The 20,769-nt window shown below is 47.0% G+C and overlaps 1 long non-coding RNA gene across 1 annotated transcript; it reads right to left on the bottom strand.

Annotated features, from left to right (window-relative positions):
• Window positions 1-231: 231 nt before the first annotated feature.
• On the bottom strand, window positions 232-17,474 carry LOC144609403 (uncharacterized). The gene is made up of 4 exons (XR_013549312.1): window positions 17,368-17,474; window positions 15,278-15,361; window positions 13,423-13,478; window positions 232-350 (listed from the first exon to the last, which is right to left on the bottom strand). It is a non-coding gene; the product is annotated as an uncharacterized LOC144609403 (long non-coding RNA).
• Window positions 17,475-20,769: the final 3,295 nt, after the last annotated feature.

Raw genomic sequence — 20,769 nt, 5'->3', positions numbered from 1 at the left:
ACTTCATTCTTGATGGCACCTCTCCTGACAGATAGTGTAACATTTGCTGGACATGACACACCAATAAATAAAAGTGTCACAGGAACACGCTTTACAAAGAAAACCAGCTCCCATTTACGTCCACATTCATTGCATACTCTTTTTACCTAAAGGATACAGATACGTTGGAGATTCTGGCAGGTTTGTTGGGGTAGTTCTTAAGGCACGGACAGATTGCTGCTATTGACAATATCTCAAGCAATCCACACACTCCGGCTTCCGCGAGCTGTTTGGGAACGGACATAGGGAAAGGCTTTCCAGCAACAGGGTGGAGTTTGCAGCAATGTGGATGAGTTGCACTTCCTTCGTCTCTTCTCAGGAAGAAAGTTAATGTAAGTATTTGATTTGCATCATTATGTATTTACTGAGATCATTTCAGTTCCAGTTTACAGTTTAGTTTATTGTCACGTGTACCGAGGTACAGTGTAAAGCTTTTGTCGCTTGCTATCCAGTCAGCGGAAAGACAATACATGATTACAATCGAGGGGTTTACAGTGTATAGATAGATATACATAGTGATAAGGAAATGTCTGAAGAAGGGTCTCGACCCGAAACGCCACCCATTCCTTCTCTCCTGAGATGCTGCCTAACCTGCTGAGTTACTCCAGCATTTTGTGAAATAAATACTTTTGATTTGTACCAGCATCTGCAGTTATTTTCTTGCAGGGAATGACATTTAGTGCAAGGTGCTGGATGCAGGAAACAGGTTCCCAATGTTGGGGGAGTCCAGAACCAGGGACCACACAGTCTAAGAATAATGGGGAAGCCATTTAAAACTGAAATGAGAAAAAAACCTTTTCACCCAGAGGGTTGTGAATTTAGTTTAGTTTAGAGATACAGTGCGGAAACAGGCCCTTCGGCCCACCGGGTCCATGCTGACGAGCGATCCCCGCACACACACTAGGGACAATTTTTTTAAACATTTACCAAGTCAATTAACCTACATACCCTGTACGTCTTTGGAGCGTGGGAGGAAACCGAAGATCTGCGAGAAAACCCACGCAGATCACGGGGAGAACGTACAAACTCTGCACAGACAGCACCCATAGTTGGGATCGAACCCGGGTCTCCGGCGCTGCATTCGCTGTAAGGCAGCAACTCTACCGCTGCCGCCACCGTGAACGTCCCTGTGGAACGCCCTGCGGAATTCTCTGCCACAGAAGGCAGTGGAGGCCAATTCACTGGATGAATTTAAAAGAGAGTTAGATAGAGCACCAGGGGCTGGCAGAATCAAGGGATATGGGGAGAAGGCAGGCGGGGCTTACTGATTATGGATGATCAGCCGTGATCACAATGAACGGCGGTGCTGGCTCAAAGGGCCAAATAGCCTCCTCCTGCACCTATTTTCTCCTGTTTCTATGTACAGCCAGCAAAGTCCGAACAAGGATAGTCCGTCGTAGATAGTAGTTCAGGACTGCTCTCTGGTTGTGATAGGATGACTCAGTTGCCTGATAACAGCTGGGATGAAACTGTCCCTCATGAATTCATGAATGAAAATAAAACTGGGGGTGCAACCAAAGGAAGACAATGAAGGGGAATGTTCAAGAGAAATATATTAAAATATGATCTGCAACGTAAAGGGTATTGAACAACTAGAGAGCGGTCCAGACCTCCCATCTTCCTCATCGGAGACACTCAGACAACGTGTAACCAGACTTTACCTAGCACTGTACGTTATTCCCTTTATCTGTACCTGTACACTGTGGACGGCTCGATAGTAATCGACGATAGTCTCTCCGCTGCTGGATTTTTTAGATTTAGATATACAGCACGGAAACAGGCCCTTCGGCCCACCGGGTCCGCGCCGCCCAGCAATCCCCACACATTAACACTATCCTACACACACTAGGGACAATTTTTACATTTTTAATTTTAAAAAAAAATTAACCCAGCCAATTAACCTACATACCTGTACGTCTTTGGAGTGTGGGAGGAAACCGAAGATCTCGGAGAAAACCCACGCAGGTCACGGGGAGAACGTACAAACTCCGTACAGACGGCGCCCGTAGTCAGGATCGAACCTGAGTCTCCGGTATTGCATTCGCTGCAACTCTACCGCTGCGCCACCGCGCTGCTTACACTACAAAAAGCTTTTCACTACACGTGACAATAAACTAAACTAAACTAAAAACTAAAACAAAAATATAGTAATTCGGTGTTCATGGCGTTGAACATTAGTTGTAACGGATGATTTTCCTTAATGAATGCAGAGCAAAAGGTGATTGTGCAAAGCTCACAAACGTTCTCAATCTTGAAAATGAATCTATCAGGTGGTCTCCAAATTTATTCTGCCATTATTAGTTATTGATATTTCTGATTGCATATATGGTTGTGCTCCTATATCTCAATGGATAAGGAATTAGTATCCAAAAGACTGAAAGTTATGTGGTTTTATTCAATAAGCTTGCTAATTCAAGGGGTAGTAATTTTGAAAATAGATGCTGAGAAACTCCCAGGTTATCATGAAAACCTGTAGAGGAGGATGGGGGTTTAAGAGGTAATGTGTACAGATTGCATGTTGTGAGCCTGCTATTAAGCCCCTGTCCCACTTAGGCGTTTGTTTAGGCGACTACAGGTGACTAGGCCTTGGCCACACGGTCGCCGGGGTGTCGCCTGTACGGACGTGAGTCGTCTCCAAAGAGTCGTAGCGTTTTTCTGGTCGCCGCTGGATTTTGAAAAGTTAAAAAAATTTCAGCGACTGTTGGTTTGACGTCAATGATCTGACGTAGGCGCTGTCATAGGTTGTCGCCAGGTTGTCGCCAGGTGCTGACTTCGGCCAATTCCATTGGCGACTACCTACGTCAACCGGCGACAGGTACCGACGTCAAAACCGGAGGCCAAAATGACGTGAATTGTCGTAGCATGTCGCGAGGTGGACATAGGTAGACTTTGGTTGTTGAAGCTTGTCGCCTGCGTGGTCGTAGGATGACGGAGGCGTGGCCGTAGGTGGACGTCCTAAGTCGCGACGATTGTGTCGCCGGTTGTCGGTAGATTGCCGTGGCTTGACGTCGACTATGTGGTAGGTTGCTGTAGCTTGTCGTAGACATTGTCCTGGGGGGGTCCAGTCGCCGTTTTTTCGGCGACCTATGACAGTCGCCGGCAGTCGCCTAAAAAATCACCTAAGTGCTTAGAATTGCTAGCTAAAGTATAACAGGTTGCTTTGCAGAACTGCAGAGGGTGTTGTGACTGAGGGAGAAAGGCACGATACCAAGTATTCTGCAGAGAACAAGTCTGTTCTGGACAATAAGAACCGGCGAGGAAATGTGCTGATTGTGTGATTAGCTGGACCCGTGACTAGGCAATCGACAATAGACAATAGGTGCAGGAGGAGGCCATTCGGCCCTTCGAGCCAGCACCACCATTCAATGTGATCATGGCTGATCATTCTCCATCAGTACCCCGTTCCTGCCTTCTCCCCATACCCCCTGACTCCGCTATCCTTAAGAGCTCTATCTAGCTCTCTCTTGAATGCATTCAGAGAATTGGCCTCCACTGCCTTCTGAGGCAGTGAATTCCACAGATTTACAACTCTCTGACTGAAAAGGTTTTTCCTCATCTCCGTTCTAAATGGCCTACCCCTTATTCTTAAACTGTGGCCCCTGGTTCTGGACTCCCCCAACATTGGGAACACGTTTCCTGCCTCTAACGTGTCCAACCCCTTAATAATCTTATACGTTTCGATAAGATCCCCTCTCATCCTTCTAAATTCCAGTGTATACAAGCCTAGCCACTCCAGTCTTTCAACATATGACAGTCATATATACTGTCATATATACAGACTACTCATGTATAAATATACTACCGGTGCACAAAATAATTGACCGCGAGTAGCTGGCAAGTATGTGACCATACTTACAGTGACTCTCCCCCTCCCGCTAACGTAATAAAGTTGTGTCTTTACTATCAGTGTCCGACGGTGTTGGTTATTTCAGAGCGCGGACGTGCTTTAACAAACCCACCTGATTCACTGGGAAAGACTGCCAGCTCGACCTGACTTACAATACTCGAGATAGACACAAAATGCTGGAGTAACTCAGCAGGACAGGCAGCATCGCTGGTGAAAGTGGACAGGTGACGTTTAGGGTCAGGACACTTCTTGAGTAGGGAGAGCGGGGAAAAAAACAGGACGCGAAAAGAGGCAGACAAATCACGGCCGGCAACAGATGACCTCAGGTGACGGGGTTCCTAATAGGCAGATTGTTCGACACAGAGGACATAAGTCGAAGGTGAAGGGAAAAATGTTTAATAGGAACCTGAGGGGTAACCTTTTTCACACAAGGGGTGATGGGTGTATGCCAGAGGAGGCAGTTGAGGCAAGGACTATCCCAACATTTAAGAAACAGTTAAACAGGACCGGTTTGGAGGGATATTGGCCAAACCTGGGCCTGGTGTAGCTGGGACATTGTTGGCCGATGCAGGCAAGTTGGGCCGAGGGGGCCTGTTTCCATGCTGTATCACTCTATGACTCTAAAGGCTAGATATAAAAACATGCGTGAGCCCAAGATGGACGCAGAGTTGTGAACTGTGACGTTAGTTTACAGACCTTTTGTGAGGGGGGAGTGGAGATGGGAGGGTTTTGTAGAGATCACCTACATTTGGAGAATTTAATGTTCAATACTTGATTTTGGTCCCTCTTTACATAGTTAAGTCTTACCTCACTAAAAAGCCGACAGTTTATTTAAAAAAAATCTTTTTTCCCACATCTTCCCTGCAACCAGGGTTGCCAACTGTCCCGCATTAAACGGGACATCCCATATTTTGGGCTAAATTGGTTTGTCCCCTACGGGACCGCCCCTTGTCCCGTATTAGTTGGATTGCCAACTTCCTCACTCCCAAAGAAGGGACAAAGGGTGACGTCACCGCCCTGCCTGCGCCCCACGTGACCTCACCCAGCCAGCGGCCGCTGGCTGGGTGAGGTCGCGTGGGACGCGGGGCGGTGACGTCACCTTGTCCTGTATTTGGGAGTGAGGAAGTTGGCAACCCAACCTGCAATCTTGTCAACATTTGGGTGATTTGCGCATTTTGGAGCACTAAAATTAAGATCCAGGCATGCCAATACTTCACACTCACATGACATAATGACCACTGCCACAAAGTATAGATTGTCCATTGATGCAAAACTTCTCTTGTTTCTCATTCCTAAAGAAAATTAAGTGTGGTTACTGGAGACACATAAGACTGCACTGCTGGAATCCGGTGCATCAAACAATATGTTAGAGGAAGGTAGACAACAAATGCTGGAGTTACTCAGCGGGTCAGGCAGCGTCTCGGGAGGGAAGGAATGGGTGACGTTTCGGGGCAAGACCCTTCTTCAGACTGACTCGGGAGAGAAAGAATGGGTGGTGTTTCGGGTCGATACCCTTCTTCAGACTGACTCGGGAGAGAAGGAATGGGTGACGTTTCGGGTCGAGACTCTTCTTCAGACTGACTCGGGAGAGAAGGAATGGGTGAAGTTTCGGGTCGAGACCCTTCTTCAGACTGACTCGGGAGAGAAGGAATGGGTGAAGTTTCGGGTCGAGACCCTTCTTCAGACTGACTCGGGAGAGATGGAATGGGTGACGTTTCGGGTCGAGACCGTTCTTCAGACTGAATATGTTAGAGGAACTCAGAGAGTCAAGCAGGATTTGTGGGATGGAAGGAATTGTCCATGTAGCCTAATCCCATGTGCCTGTGTTCAGCCAATATCCCTCTGCAAACCTTTCTATCCATGTATCTTTTACCTTTGTTCAGTTTAGGAACATTGGCGTGGAAGCAGGCCCTTCGGCCCACCTAGTCCACGCCAACCAACGATCATCTGAGCACTAGTTCGATGTCATCCCAATTTCACATCCTACATAATCGGGGCTAATTACAGAAGCCAATTAACCTACAAATCTGCTCGTCTTTGGAATGTGGGAGGAAACACCGGAACGTCCAGGGAAAACCCACGTGATCACGGGGAGAATGTACAAACTCCCTGTGGATAACAGCCGTAGCTAGGATCGAAGCCGGGTCTCTGGCGCTGTAAGGCAGCAACTCTACTGCTGCACCCTCCTCCATCGACTCCTTCAAGTCCAGGCTCAAAACCTATTTCTACCCCCTAGCGTTTGAGGCCCTCTGAGGGGGCGCTGTGAACTGGTTATGTACGTGCTGTTATGTTTGTGTGCCATTTGAAAAGTCCGGGAGCAGAGCAAGGACGCCCGTTGGCTGAGAAGAAAAGTAAGTGTTAATTTAAGTGAGAAGTCAGGTAAATTGGACAATCAGGCAATTTAATTGGTGATATAAGCAAGACTTGCAAAAGGGTGCAGCCCAGTGAGGGAAGTGCGAGTCTTTGGCTGCGAGTCTTAGGTGAGGAGGATACAATTGTTTTAAGCCAGAACTGGTTATAGGCACAAGGTAATGGCGGAAAAGTTGGTGCAGTGTGTTTCCTGCAGGATGTGGGAAGACAGGGACGTCGCTGGAGCTTCTGGGAGCTACACCTGCAAGAACTGTGTCCAGGTGCAGCTCCTGAAGGGACGTGTGGTGGAGTTGGAGAGGCAGTTGGATGACCTCAGGGCCATCCGGGAATGCGAGAGTTTCCTCGACAGGACCTATTGTGAGGCTGTCACACCAAGGGTCCAGGTCGAGCGAAGGTGGGAGACTGTTTCAGGGGGGAGTGGACGAGGACTACAGGAGACCCCAGTGGCTGTGCCTATTGCCAATAGGTATACCAAGTCAAGTCAAGTCAAGTCAAATTTATTTGTCACATACACATACTCGATGTGCAGTGAAATGAAAGTGGCAATGCCTGCGGGTTCCCTCTTGGGAACTGTCGGGGCAGAAGACGTTTCCAGTCCGAGTGGCGGACCTGTTGGCAAGGATACTCGACAGGGGAGACTGAAGTCAGGAAGAGCCGTAATGGTCGGTGACTCCATAGTCCGAGGGACGGACAGAAGATTCTGTGGCAGCAGGAGGGACTTGAGGATGGTCTGTTGCCTCCCTGGTGCCAGGGTTCAACACATCACGGACCGGCTTCAGAAAATCCTAGTGAGGGAAGGCGATCAACCTGAAGTCGTTGTGCACGTGGGCACGAATGACGTCGGGCGGAAGAGGAAGGAGTTGCTATAGCGGGAGTTTAGAGAGTTGGGAAAAACACTGAGAAGTAGGACGTCGAAGGTGGTTATCTCTGGACTGCTACCGGTACCTCGTGCTGGTGAGGCCAGGAACAGAGAGATAGAGGGTATGAATTTATGGCTGAGGGGCTGGTGCAGAGAGCAGGGATTTAGATTTCTGGACCACTGGGATCTCTTCTGGGCTAGGGGTGACTTGTACAAAAGGGACGGGTTACATCTTAACAGCAGGGGGACAAACATTCTGGCAGGCAGGTTTGCTAGTGTGACACCTGTGGCTTTAAACTAAGTAGTGGGGGGGAGGGGTTAACAAATTGTGAATATGAAGATGAGGTAAAAGGGAATACAGGAGATATTGCAAAAGACTCTCGGAAGAATGGGAACAGAAGTTCTAGAGAGGAAAAGAAATTAAGGGCAGGGCCAATTGTGACCGATGTGAGAGGGGAGGTAAATACAGAAGTTAAAGTGTTGTACTTAAATGCGCGTAGTATAAAAAATAAAGTGGATGAGCTTGAGGCTCAGTTAGCCATGGGCAAGTATGATGTTGTAGGGATCACTGAGACATGGCTACAAGAGGACCAGGGCTGGGAACTGAATATTCAGGGGTACACAACGTATAGAAAAGACAGACAGGTGGGCAGAGGGGGTGGGGTTGCTCTGATGGTAAGGAATGATATTCATTCCCTTGCAAGGGGTGACATAGAATCAGGAGATGTTGAATCAGTATGGATAGAAATGAGAAATTGTAAGGGTAAAAAGACCCTAATGGGAGTTATCTATAGGCCCCCAAACAGTAGCCTCGACATAGGGTGCAAGTTGAATCAGGAGATAAAATTGGCGTGTCAAAAATGTAATGCTACGGTGGTTATGGGAGATTTCAACATGCAGGTAGACTGGGAAAATCAGGTTGGAAATGGACCCCAGGAAAGAGAGTATGTAGAGTGCCTTCGAGATGGATTCTTAGAACAGCTTGTACTGGAGCCTACCAGGGAGAAGGCAATTCTGGATTTAGTGTTGTGTAATGATCCTGATCTGATAAGGGGACTAGAGGTAAAAGAGCCATTAGGAGGCAGTGATCACAACATGATAAGTTTTACTCTGCAAATGGAAAGGCAGAAGGGAAAATCGGAAGTGTCAGTATTACAGTATAGCAAAGGGGATTACAGAGGCATGAGGCAGGAGCTGACCAAAATTGACTGGAAGGAGGCCCTAGCAGGGAAGACGGTAGAACAGCAATGGCAGGTATTCCTGGGAATAATGCAGAGGTTGCAGGATCAATTTATTCCAAAGAGGTGGAAAGACTCTAAGGGGAGTAAGAGACACCTGTGGCTGACAAGGGAAGTCAGGGACAGCATAAAAATTAAGGAGAGGAAGTATAACATAGCAAAGAAGAGTGGGAAGACAGAGGATTGGGACTCTTTTAAAGAGCAACAAAAGTTAACTAAAAAGGCAATACGGGGAGAAAAGATGAGGTACGAGGGTAAACTAGCCAATAATATAAAGGAGGATAGCAAAAGTTTTTTTAGGTACGTGAAGAGGAAAAAAATAGTCAAGGCAAATGTGGGTCCCTTGAAGACAGAAGCAAGGGAATTTATTATGGGGAACAAAGAAATGGCAGACGAGTTAAACCGTTACTTTGGATCTGTCTTCACTGAGGAAGATACACACAATCTCCCAAATGTTCTAGGGGCCGGAGAACCTAGGGTGATGGAGGAACTGAAGGAAATCCACATTAGGCAGGAAATGGTTTTGGGTAGACTGATGGGACTGAAGGCTGATAAATCCCCAGGGCCTGATGGTCTGCATCCCAGGGTACTTAAGGAGGTGGCTCTAGAAATAGTGGAAGCATTGGAGATCATTTTTCAATGTTCTATAGATTCAGGATCAGTTCCTGTGGATTGGAGGATAGCAAATGTTATCCCACTTTTTAAGAAAGGAGGGAGAGAGAAAACGGGTAATTATAGACCAGTTAGTCTGACATCAGTGGTGGGGAAGATGCTGGAGTCAATTATAAAAGACGAAATTGCTGAGCATTTGGATAGCAGTAACAGGATCATTCCGAGTCAGCATGGATTTACGAAGGGGAAATCATGCTTGACAAATCTACTGGAATTTTTTGAGGATGTAACTAGGAAAATTGACAGGGGAGAGTCAGTGGATGTGGTGTACCTCGACTTTCAGAAAGCCTTCGACAAGGTCCCACATAGGAGATTAGTGGGCAAAACTAGGGCACATGGTATTGGGGGTAGGGTACTGACATGGATAGAAAATTGGTTGACAGACAGAAAGCAAAGAGTGGGGATAAATGGGTCCCTTTCGGAATGGCAGGCAGTGACCAGTGGGGTACCGCAAGGTTCGGTGCTGGGACCCCAGCTATTTACGACATACATTAATGACTTAGACGAAGGGATTAAAAGTACCATTAGCAAATTTGCAGATGATACTAAGCTGGGGGGTAGTGTGAATTGTGAGGAAGATGCAATAAGGCTGCAGGGTGACTTGGACAGGTTGTGTGAGTGGGCGGATACATGGCAGATGCAGTTTAATGTAGATAAGTGTGAGGTTATTCACTTTGGAAGTAAGAATAGAAAGGCAGATTATTATCTGAATGGTGTCAAGTTAGGAGGAGGGGGAGTTCAATGAGATCTGGGTGTCCTAGTGCATCAGTCAATGAAAGGAAGCATGCAGGTACAGCAGGCAGTGAAGAAAGCCAATGGAATGTTGGCCTTCGTAACAAGAGGAGTTGAGTATAGGAGCAAAGAGGTCCTTCTACAGTTGTACCGGGCCCTGGTGAGACCGCACCTGGAGTACTGTGTGCAGTTTTGGTCTCCAAATTTGAGGAAGGATATTCTTGCTATGGAGGGCGTACAGTGTAGGTTCACTAGGTTAATTCCCGGAATGGCGGGACTGTCGTATGTTGAAAGGCTGGAGCAATTAGGCTTGTATACACTGGAATTTAGAAGGATGAGGGGGGATCTTATTGAAACATATAAGATAATTAGGGGATTGGACACATTAGAGGCAGGAAACATGTTCCCAATGTTGGGGGAGTCCAGAACAAGGGGCCACAGTTTAAGAATAAGGGGTAGGCCATTTAGAACGGAGATGAGGAAGAACTTTTTCAGTCGGAGAGTGGTGAAGGTGTGGAATTCTCTGCCTCAGAAGGCAGTGGAGGCCAGTTCGTTGGATGCTTTCAAGAGAGAGCTGGATAGAGCTCTTAAGGATAGCGGAGTGAGGGGGTATGGGGAGAAGGCAGGAACGGGGTACTGATTGAGAGTGATCAGCCATGATCGCATTGAATGGCGGTGCTGGCTCGAAGGGCTGAATGGCCTACTCCTGCACCTATTGTCTATTGTCTATTGTATGTCCGTTCTTCGTACCTGAACTGATGTACAGCACTTTGGTCAACGTGGGTTGTTTGTAAATGTGCTATACAAATAAAATTGACTTGACTTGACTTGACCTGTACCTGATCAAATTCTTTAACATTTTCTTATTATAGCTGCCTCAACCACTTTCTCCAACAGCCTGTTCTATATGCACACCATCATCTGTGTGAAGAAGTCCCTCAGATCCCTTTTAAATCTTTCCCCTCTCTAACTTTAAAACTATGCCCTCTGGTTTTTCATTCCCTTTTCCTGACAAAAAGATTATGTGCATTCACTTATCTATGCCCATCATGATTTTATATACATCTATTTATATACACCTCAGTCTTTTACTTTCCTATGCTCCAAGGAATAAAGTCCTAGCATGACCACCCTCGTTACAATGTACCAGGGGAGGGGAGGGTGTCTGTTGTTGTTGATTGTCCGCTATAACCAAGTAAGGGATTATCATTGTATAAGTAGTAGAAACAAACAACTGGAGTTGCTGGTTATTACACAAAAGTGCTGGAGTAACTCAGCAGATCAGATAGCATCTCTGGAGAACATGGATAGGTGAAGTTCCTCGAGACCCTTCTTCAGACTCTTGGTCAGGAACTGGGCCTGGAAACTGGGTGAGTTGGCGGCCTGGGCCTGTGGGCTGCCTGGGAAGAGGCGAGGATTGATTGAGTCATTTGTCGCTGCCTGCGGGCGGCTGGAGTGCAGGTAAGGGTCAGTGGTAGCGATAGCAGGGGCGGCCTGGAAACTGTGGGGGCCAGGTAGGGTTGCCAACTTCCTCACTCCCAAATAAGGGACAAAGGGTGACGTCACCGCCCCGCCCCCCACACGTGACCTCGCCCAGCCAGTGGCCACGTGCTCCTGCTCCACTAATGACGCACCTCCAGGCCAGGAGGCGGGTTGCTATGCAACCTCCGTTGGGCGGCGCCCATGCCTAGACTGTCTGGGACTACAGCGCCCCCTGGGCTACAGAATCCGGGCCTACAGTGTCCGGGCATACAGTGTCCGGGCTTACAGTGTCCAGACCTACAGTGCCCGGGCCTACAGTGCCCAGGCCTACAGTGTCCAGGCCTACAGTGTCCAGGCCTACAGCGCCGTCCGGGCCTAATACAGGACAAGGGTGGTCCCATAAGGGACAAACCAATTTAGCCCAAAATACTAATACGGGACAGTTGGCAACCCTAGGGCCACGTGTGGTGTCGGCAGTCTGTCCTGGCGATGAAGGTCAGCAGGTCAGTCTGCGATAACCGGTCTGTTATAAAAAGGTTGGTTAAAACGAGGGTTTACTGTATCAGGGCAGTCAAACCCTGGCAACATTCTCATAAATCTTCTTTGCAGATTCCTGGTTTAATTTATGCTCTACTCATTGCACTTTTCCTAAAATGACCTTGTTTTTGAAGTGATAAATTGTGATGGCTTATAGTTTAATGGTCTTTAAGTAGTCTTTGTTTATTGAGCAAATTGGTTTTGTTTGTTGTACAATGGTTACGGTTTGTTCTGAGTCATCGGCTCACGAGGTTGTGTAAGAAAATAACTGCAGATGCTGGTACAAATCAAAGGTATTTATTTCACAAAATGCTGGAGTAACTCAGCAGGTCAGGCAGCATCTCAGGAGAGAAGGAATGGGTGACGTTTCGGGTCGAGACCCTTCTTCAGACTGATCAAGCTAATTGCGTTGGCCCATGTTAGACCTGTATCCCTCTACTCCTTTTCTATTCAAGAACCTGCCCCACTGCCTTTTAAGCATTGCAATCATACTGGCCTTCACTACCTCCTCTGACACTTGTTCCAAATCTTCACACCCTCTGTGAGAAATACTTACCCCTCATCCAAAATGGCGGCGCTGCCTTAGCAGCTGCGGCTTACCTGCGGTCCGTTTGTCTTTGTGTTTTTTGTTGTTTTTTTGTCTTAATTGTAGATGTGATGTCGTGTTTTTTGTGGTTGTGCACTATGTGTGTGTGTGTGGGGGGGGGGGGGGGGGGAGGGGACTGTAAAATTGTAAATTATAAAACGGAGACCCGACCTTTGTTTTCTGGGTGGTGTCTCCGTTCCTGCTGTGGTCTACCATCGGCCAAACTCCTGGAGCTGGCGGCCTCCACCCGGGACCACTTGGGGCTCTGGTTCGCAGAGCCCACGGACCGGACTCACCATCAGCGGAGCCGGCTGTCTTCGGAGGCTGCGGGAGCGGCTGCGACTCGCCTTCGGAGGCTTCAGCGCGGGCCGCGTGGATGCCGACATCAGGAGCTCCGGCAGCGGCAGCGTGTTCACCCTCCCCGGATCGCGGGGCTTGGGTCGGCCCGCCGCGGACATTTCACCTTCCGGCGCGGCCTGAAATAGGCCGCGGGATTTTTCTCTGCTCGGCGGGGGCTTCAATGTCGGGAGCCACGACTGCCCCGACGTGCAGCAGCAGCGGCAGCGTCTTTGCCCACACCAGATCGCGGGGTTGTGGTCGGCCCGCCGCGGACCTTTCACCGTCCGGCGCGGCCTGGAACGTGGCAACTTCAACAGCCTGACCGCGGGAGAAGACGGCAGGCGAAGAGAAATGACATTCTGGCCTTCCATCACAGTGAGGAGGGGACTGGAGGAGACTCACTGTGATGGATGTTTCTTTCTTTCTTTTTTTGTGTTGGTTGTGGTTGTGTAATTGCTTATTTTATTGCTCTTATTGTTGAACTGTGGGTGACGAAATCTCGTCCAAAAGACTTGTTTTTTGGATGACAAATAAAGGTAATTCTGATTCTGATTCTGATCTACCGATTCCTCCTCTTTCACCTTAAACCAGTGCTAGCAGATGCTTCTAAAGGGTGAATCTACAAGCTCTTCAGGCGTTTGGTTGGTTACTTGATATTATTTTTTTGTAATAATATTCTACGCAATACTCCAGCAATATGATAATAAATTAATATTCTTACCCAAAAGTTTGATTCAATAGAACTCCGTTCACTTTGATGTGAAATTCGTTTTTCAGCTAAAGGGGAAGAAAATTATTTTACTTTTTCATAATTTAAGAATAAATCTTGCCATTATCATGTCCCTATCAGGACATCCCAAATCACTTTACAATTAGATACTTTTAATGTAAAATGGGATTGTTTTGATGTAGGTGTATTAGGGTGGTGAATTTGTGAAATTCATAGAAACATAGAAAATAGGTGCAGGAGTAGGCCATTAGGCCCTTCGAGCCTGCACCGCCATTCAATATCGGCACGGTAGCGCAGCGGTAGAGTTGCTGCTTTACAGCGAATGCAGCGCCGGAGACTCAGGTTCGATCCTGACTACGGGTGCTGCACTGTAAGGAGTTTGTACGTTCTCCCCGTGACCTGCGTGGGTTTTCTCCGAGATCTTCGGTTTCCTCCCACACTCCAAAGACGTACAGGTATGTAGGTTAATTGGCTGGGTAAATGTAAAAATTGTCCCTAGTGGGTGTAGGATAGTGTTAATGTGCGGGGATCACTGGGCGGCACGGCCTTGGAGGGCCGAAAAGGCCTGTTTCCGGCTGTATATATATGATATGATATGATAATATGATCATGACTGATCATCCAACTCAGTATCCCGTACCTGCCTTCTCTCCATACCCCTGATCCCTTTAGCCACAAGGGCCACATCTAACTCCCTCTTAAATATAGCCAATGAACTGGCCTCAACTACCTTCTGTGGCAGAGAATTCCACAGATTCACCACTCTCTGTGTGAAAAAAAACGTTCTCATCTCGGTCCTAAAAGACTTCCCCCTTATCCTTAAACTGTGACCCCTTGTTCTGGACTTCCCCAACATCGGGAACAATCTTCCTGCATCTAGCCTGTCCAACCCCTTAAGAATTTTGTAAGTTTCCACAAAGATCCCCCCTCAATCTTCTAAATTCCAGCGAGTACAAGCTGAGTCTATCCAGTCTTTCTACATATGAAAGTCCTGCCATCCCAGGAATCAATCTGGTGAACCTTCTCTGTACTCCCTCTATGGCAAGAATGTCTTTCCTCATTGCCGCACACGGCTGTGGAGGCCAGGTCAATGGGTATTTTTAAGAGGTTGACAGATTGTTGTGTAGGAAGGACCTGCAGATACTGGTTTACACCGAAGATAGACACAAAAAGCTGGAGTAACTCAGCGGGACCGGCAGCATCTCTGGAGAGAAGGAATGGGTGACGTTTCGGGTCGAGATCCATCTCCAGATTCCTCAGGACTTCTTCAGGAAGGTCTCAACCCTTCTCTCCAGAGATGCTGCCGGTCCCGTTGAGTTTGTGATGTATACATGCAACAATATGGTAAAGCTGCTATGCGATGTATACACGCAACAATATGGTAAAGCTGTGCCTGCGTATTTGCTAAAATACACAGAGAGAGTTAAAATGGCGATCTTGTGTCCAGACCTGTGTAGTTTTGGTCTCCCACTCAATGCGTGCTTTAGAGAATGATACTGAGTAGAACGTATCATTAATTTATGTGATATATACATGCAACAATATGGTAAAGCTGCTATGCGATGTATACATGCAACAATATGGTAAAGCTGTGCCTGCGCATTTGCTAAAATACACACAGAGAGTTAAAATGGCGATCTTGTGTCCAGACCTGTGTTGTTTTGGTCTCCCACTCAATGCGTGCTTTAGAGAATGATACTGAGTAGAACGTATCAGAGTTGCTCCGCCATTTTGTGTCTATCCACACGTCTTTCTCTGGAGGTGATGACATTTCAGGTGTACTCCAGTTTGTTTTAATGTTTTATTTTTGTCAGCATCACTCAGTTGCTGTACATAAATTAAATACCTGTGGATGGACAATACTGATCCGATGTAAGAAATGTTTGATCACTAAGCAGTGTGCCAGAACAGTGCCTCTTCTTTCCGAAATCTAATTGGGAAAGAAAACAGAAGGAAAGCCAGAGAGAATGGGATTAACAAAAAATCCACAATTAATAGTCCATAGTCCATTTATTTGTCACATACACATAAATGTGCAGTGAAATGAAAATTTCACATCTTTCACATGATATTTATTGAGACTGATCTAGACATTTTGACTTCTTTAAAATTTAAACATTATTGCATCTTAAAAAAAACATCAAGAAAAAACTAAGATAATAAATAGAAACTCAGTGTACCAGAGAACTTTTAAAAGGTCGTTGATTTGAAACTTTAATGCTGTTTCTCTCCCCACAGAGACCTGTATTTTTATCACTTTAAGTATATTTCAAATTTCAAACATCTGCAGAATTTTACGATATTCGGATGATTAATCTGCAGACAGGGATTCAGTTCCCACCGTGGCAATGTCAATTCAAATGATAAATTATCTTAGAATAAAAAACAAGTAAATGTACTTGGCAATTTTGGTGGTGCATTCTAAACAATTGCATTTTAGATTATTTATTTTTTTAGATTTAGAGATTCAGCGCGGAAATAGGCCCTTCGGCCCACCGAATCCGCGCCGCCCAGCGATCCCCGCACACTAACACTATCCTACACACACTAGGGACAATTTTTACATTTACCCAGTCAATTAACCTACAAACCTGCACGTCTTTGGAGTGTGGGAGGAAACCGAAGATCTCGGAGAAAACCCACGCAGGTCACGGGGAGAACGTACAAACTCCGTACAGACGGCGCCCGTAGTCAGGAGTAGGCCATTCAGCCCTTCGAGCCTGCACCGCCATTCAATATGATCATGGCTGATCATCCAGCTCAGTAACCTGTACCTGCCTTCTCTCCATACCCCCTGATCCCTTTAGCCACAAGGGCCACATCTAACTCCCTCTTAAATATAGCCAATGAACTGACCTCAACTACCTTCTGTGGCAGAGAATTCCACAGATTCACCACTCTCTGTGTGAAGAAATGTTTTCTCATCTCGGTCCTAAAAGACGTCCCCCTTATCCTTAAGCTGTGACCCCTGGTACTGAACTTCCCCAACATCGGGAACATCTTCCTGCATCTAGCCTCTCCAACCCCTCACGGCGTCAGGCGGAAGAGGGCTCTGCCCGAGCCGGCTGCCTGCCCCTTTTCCAGGGTTACGTCCGTCCGCGCCAGGTTAGCGTTAGAGAGGGACCTCGCGCTGCCCACGGGCACCCTGGGGGATTTCCAGGACTGCTGGGCAAGGATTGGACAAGGAATGTAACAGAGTTGTATAATAGTTCATTTAGTATATTTGTTTGTCTTGTACTATGGTGGTGGGTTCTGTTTTGTTTTACTGTATTGTAAATATTATTTTTAATAATTGAATAAATTTTTTGATAATTAAAATAAAAAGAAGTGGTGACCATGAAACTACGAATTGTAAAAAACATCTATTGGCTGATTTCTTACAAGGATGGAAAGTTCCTTATCTTACCCGAGGCCTGAGTGTTTCCAGATGTACAGAAATGTGGTTAAATCATAACTACCCTACTGAAATCGCCTAGTAAGCCATACAGCTCTAGTTTAGTTTAGTTGAGTTTAGAGATGTAGCGCGGAAACAGGCCCTTCGGCCCACCGAATCTGCGCCAACCGGCGATCCCCGCTCATTAGATAGGGATCATTTATACGTTTACACCCAGCCAATTAACCTACAAACCTGTACGTCTATAGAGTGTGGGAGGAAACCGAAATTCTTGGAGAAAACCCATGCAGTCAGGGAGAGAACGTACAAACTCCGCACAGACAAGCACCCGTAGTCAGGATCGAACCTGGGTCGCCGGTGCTGTGAGCGCTGTAAGGCAGCAACTCTACCGCTGCGCCACTGCGCCGCCCTAAAGACGCTGAGAGGTGAACAATATTTCCTGGCCTCGTCAAAAACATGCAAATTGACATAATTCTGTCCTTCATCCGCCTTCAAGCAGAAGCAATAATTAATCTTTGGGGAGTCTATGGCTTTGTTCATACCTCAAATGTCAACTTGAATGGTGAGGAGACGAGCCGATCATTTAAATGAGCATCTCCTGTATCTGGTGGCACTGCAGTCAAGGACAGCTGGGGTAACAGCTTTTCTATAACTGGACAAATTAAAATGAATGGCACAAGCATGCACAAAGAATCTTTATTTTATTTAATCTTTACATTATTTTATGTGAGGGAAGAAACTGCAAATGCTGGTTTACACCAAAGGTAGGCACAAAATGCCGGAGTAACTCAGCGGGTCAGGCAGCATCTCTGGACAATAGACAATAGCCAATAGGTGCAGGAGGGGGCCATTCGGCCCTTCGAGCCAGCACCACCATTCAATGTGATCATGGCTGATCATTCTCAATCAGTAGCCCGTTCCTGCCTTCTCCCAATACCCCCTGACTCCGCTATCTTGAAGAGCTCTATCTCGCTCTCTCTTGAATGCATTCAGAGAATTGGCCTCCACTGCCTTCTGAGGCAGAGAATTCCACAGAAGTCTGGAGAGAAGGAATGGGTGACGTCTCGGGTCGAGACCCTTCTTCAGACTGAGAGTCAGGGGAGAGGGAAACAAGAGATACAGGACAAGTGAATGGAAGATATGCAAAAAGCAACAATAATCCAGGAAAGGTGGAGCCCACAATGGTCCAATGTTGGCCGTGGGATCATTTCTATTCTGTTAAACTGCAGAAAGGCTTATTTTGGCCATTTTCAGACTCACATAAGACTACAGCATGGAATGATGCAATGTGGCCCTTCACCAGAAAATACATACTATGCAAGAGCAATCTAGCATTGCTAGCATAAGAACATGCTCTTTGTACCGTTCCATATCTCTAGTTTTCCTCTCCCCTGACTCTCAGTGGGAAGAAGGGTCTCGACCCATTCCTTCTCTCCAGAGATGTTGCCTGTCCCCGCTGAGTTACACCAGCATTTTGTGTCTATCCTCTGTAAACCAGCATCTGCAGTATTCTTCTTACATCATAATAATAATAATAATAATAATAATAATAATAATAATAATAATCATCATCATCATCATCATCATCATCATATCATATCATATATATACAGCGCGGAAACAGGCCTTTTCGGGCCCACCAAGTCCGCGCCGCCCAGCGATCCCCGCACATTAACACTATCCTACACCCACTAGGGACAATTTTTACATTTTACCCAGTCAATTAACCTACATACCTGTACGTATCATCATCATCATAATAATAATAATACTGATGATTCTGTTCTTCCATGAATGAGAAACTGTGCCCATCAGCACAGGGACCACAAATTAAAAGGACACAAATTTAAAAGATCCACACGACACGATGAGAAGGCCAACCGGGAGGAGGTGGCTGATCTGGCACTCTGGTGTCAGGACAATAGCCTCGTCTTGAATGTCAAAAAAACTAAGGAGCTGATTGTGGACTTTAGAAGGGCTCAACATCCAAGGACGTACACGCCACTGGAAATAAATGGGTCTACTGTGGATAGGGTGAGCAGCTTTAAATACTTGGGAGTCCACATCAAAGAGGATCTGACATGGACAACGCACATTGCCGCACTGGTGGGTAAGGCAAAGCAGCGCCTTTACCACCTCAGACAGCTGAGGAAACCCAGAGTGTCTCTGAGGTTCTTCTACTCTGGGGCTTCTACTCTGGGGCTGTAGAGAGCATCCTATCCTGCAACATCACAGTCTGGTTTGGGAACAGCTCTGCCCAGGACAGGAAGGCGCTGCAGAGAGTAGTGCGTTCGGCAGAACGCACCATGGGAACTACATTCGCCCCCCTGCAGGACCTATACATCAGGAGGTGTAGATCGAGAGCAAGCAAGATTATAAGGGACCCCTACCACCCCAGCAACGGACTGTTCCAGCTGCTACGGTCAGGCAAACGCCTCCGCTGTCACGCTGTGAAAACGGAGAGGATGAGACGGAGTTTCTTCCCACAGGCCATTAGGACTGTTAACTTTTATAACTCCCGGGACTAAATTTTGTCTTCTCTGTATTAACTTTAATTTATATGCTGTAACTGTAATTATTTTTTTGCACAATCCGCAGGCATTGCCACTTTCATTTCACTGCACAGCATGTATGTGTATGTGACAAATAAACTTGACTTGACTTGATATGGCAGGGCTGATTCACCTTCTGTGATTAAGATGTCGTCTATAATTGTGGCTGACATTGATTCCATTCTGACTTTCCAAAGAAAAATTGAATGGAACAAAGATGCACAAAAGAATCTTTATTTTATTTAATCTTTACATTATTTTACGTGTAGGAAGAAACTGCAGATGCTGGTTTACACCAAAGGTAGACACAAAATGCCTGAGTAGCTCAGCGGGACAGGCAGCGTCTCTGGAGAGAAGGAATGGGTGACGTTTCAGGTCGAGATACCTTCTTCCCGTTTCGGGTTGAGACCTTCTACGATACGTGACAGTTTTAGGATTTGGAATGAGATTTATAGGGGTAATAATATAGTGGTAATAATACAGGGGTAATCTTGTCAGAAAGGAAACACAGAGTGCCAGAAGTCCAATGTCTTGTGATGATATAAATGTTTTACATGTTGAAGAAGTTCATATGGTGCATCGTCTACCAAAAATAGGAAATTATTTCAGTTGATCCCCCACTCAATTCTCAGTTCGTAACCTTTTCCAGACACAAGGAACCGTAGATGGTGGAGTAACTCAGCAGGTCAGGCAGCATCTCCGGAGGAAGTGGGTAGGTAATGTTTCAGGTCAGGACCCTTATTCAGACTTGCCTTGCCTTACCAGTAATGGCTCACCCAGACACATTCTAAATGTTTAATTAAGAGTTTCTGCCTTTATAACACCAATTAAGCATGTAGGATAGTGTTAATGCGTTGCCCTCGCAGCTGCGGCTTGCCTGCAGTCCGTTTGTCTTTTTTGTTTTTTGATGTTTTTGTCTTAATTGTAGTTTAAATATGATGTAGTGGTTGTGTGTTATGAGGGTGGGGGGGGGAACTGTAACATTGTCTCTCCCGAACGGAGACCCGACCTTTGTTTTCTGTGTCGTGTCTCCATTCCCGCTGCGGCCTACCATCGGCCATGCACCTGGAGCTGGCGGTCTCCGGCTGGGACCACCCGGGCTTGGTTCGCAGAGCCCGCGGCCCGGACTCACCACCTGCGGCGCTGGCTGCCTTCGGATGCTGCCGGAGGGGCTGCGACTCATCTCCGGAGGCTTCGGCGCGGGCCGCGTGGACGTCGGAAGCCCGCAGGCCCCTGGGTGGGGGCCGACATCGGGAGCTCCGGCAGCGGCAGCAACAGCGTCTTCGCCCGCCCCGAATCGCGGGGCTTGGGTCGACCCACCGCGGACCTTTCACCGTCTGGCGCGGCGCTTCAATGTCGGGAGCCCCGACCGCCCCGACGTGGCAACTCCAA

Source organism: Rhinoraja longicauda, chromosome 34 (genome assembly GCF_053455715.1).
Source record: "Rhinoraja longicauda isolate Sanriku21f chromosome 34, sRhiLon1.1, whole genome shotgun sequence".
Classification (NCBI taxonomy): Eukaryota; Metazoa; Chordata; class Chondrichthyes; order Rajiformes; family Arhynchobatidae; genus Rhinoraja; species Rhinoraja longicauda.
This window is presented reverse-complemented; position numbering and strand designations above follow the sequence as displayed.